The sequence below is a fragment of the Cynara cardunculus genome (assembly GCF_001531365.2).
Source record: "Cynara cardunculus var. scolymus isolate 2C chromosome LG 12, CcrdV1, whole genome shotgun sequence".
In the NCBI taxonomy this organism is placed as follows: domain Eukaryota; kingdom Viridiplantae; phylum Streptophyta; class Magnoliopsida; order Asterales; family Asteraceae; genus Cynara; species Cynara cardunculus.
The window spans coordinates 7,018,007-7,020,229 of record NC_037539.1 but is presented as its reverse complement, the minus strand read 5'-3'; positions in this window follow the sequence as shown (position 1 = coordinate 7,020,229).

Below are 2,223 nucleotides of genomic sequence, written 5' to 3'. Positions count from 1 at the left end.
AATCATGTGATTATCACACAATTATCACATTATCGCTTATATCAACACGATTTGGTGTGATTTGGGTGTGATATGGATGTGATAATCATGTGATTGTCACATTATCGCTTATATCAACATGATTTGGGTGTGATAATCATGTGATTATCACACAATTATCACAAGGATTCCGCTCGGCTAGGGTTAACTTAGAAAATTGACTACCGATTTGGTGTGATATGTGTGTGATAATCATGTGATATCACTATCATAACAGCGCACTCGATTTGATCATGTTTCGATCGGTTAGGATTAGACGATCACACATTTATCACAACGATTACGGGCGAAATCCACTAAACGATTTGGTGTGATATGGGTGTGATAATCATGTGATATCACTATTATAACATCATTTGCGCATTCAATTTGATCATGGTTTCGATCGGTTAGTTGTTAGACAATCACACATTTATTACAACGATTACTCATGGTTTCGATAGGTTATGGTTACACTTGATTGATCATGGTTTCGATAGGTTATGGTTACACAATCACATAATTATCACAAGGGGAGAGAAGAGAGTGGAAAAGAACGTGCAGGAAAAAAAAGGGATAATTATGACTAATTAAAATAAAATAAAAATTATAAAATTAATTAATTACATTGCTGCCCTTATTAATTTATTTATATTTAATATAAGTTAATTTATTAATTAAAAAAGTTTGAGGTTATTAGATTGTTCTCGCATTCTCGTAAATCACAGAGGTTCTCGTTTGAACCTCCACTTATATATATATATACTAAAAGGGTACTCACTTAGTACAACGAGATATATTTCGATTTTAATGTTTCATTTTATTCAGTTTCTGTAGATGTTTTAATATGATTTTTATGTTGTTTTGAAAAAAGAATAATGTTTTTGTTTTTGAATAAAATATAAATTTGAAGATATCATAAAATTTCGAAAATAAATATATCAATATTAATATCAAATTAACTATTTAAAAGTTCTTGTTTTTTGTGTAATTTCTTTAATTCAACTTTTTCATTATAATTTAATTTAGATTTAGTAACGAAATAATTTATTTTTGATTTAATAATATTTTTATAAGGATAATGATTAAGTATTTTGTTAGAACTTAATGATTATCCTAATTATATTTTAAATTTTTTATATTTAAAATAAAATGTTTATCTTGTATTTGACTATGTTTATCTGCAGTTAGTTACACGAATTCAAATATGAATCTTTAATAAGCTGTACTTACGCACAATTTATTTGTAGTATTAAATTTTAAGTAATGTGTATCAATAAATAGTCTTCATACATAAAAAATAATTTTTAAAAGTTTTTGTCAAATGTTTTATATGTGTATATGCACGAATGACAATTTAATGGTGATTAAATAATCACCAAATTGGATTTCCCAACACGTATCAACTAATTAACCATCACCAAACCCAATCACACGACATTCATTAATTGTATTTATATCGACTATTTTTTTTCTTACGTACATCAAAATAATGCTCCTTTATTACATTTTAATGCATAATTTAACATGATTTTGTATGTAATATTTCTCAATTATTAACATAATACACATTAATTTGCATCTTGGATGATGATTATATAAGGATAAATTGGATGAAAAAACAATGTACTTTAACTTAATTCTTATTTTGGGTAAGGTACTTTCAAAACTTTCATTTTGGTACCTTAAATGTGAAGTTTTAAACATTAGGTAACTGATTGAAGCATTAACCGGTTACCATGCTGATGCGATATCCAACTCAGTATTGTTTGCTATTCAACCCAATTTCATCCCATCACTCATCCCATCAGCATGGTTATTAGTTAATGTTTCAACTGGTTATTTCGATACTTAAATGTTTAAAACTTTACCTCTTAGGTACCAAAATGAAAGTTTTGAAAATACGTTACACAAAATAAGGATTAAGTTAAAGTATGTTATTTTTTCATGTAATTCGTCCATTATATAATATATAAACATATAATTTTCTTCATCAAGTTAAAACTAACAAATATATTACACTTATTTTTGAAATATTTATTTCCATCAAAACTAAGGTTTTGAATGGTGAGGGACGCAGTTGTGGCACCGCCACGATGAGGCAATAAAACTTTTCAAGGTGTGGGTTGCATCAGCAAATCTACATACATACATATACACACACACACATATATATATATATATATATATATATATATATATATA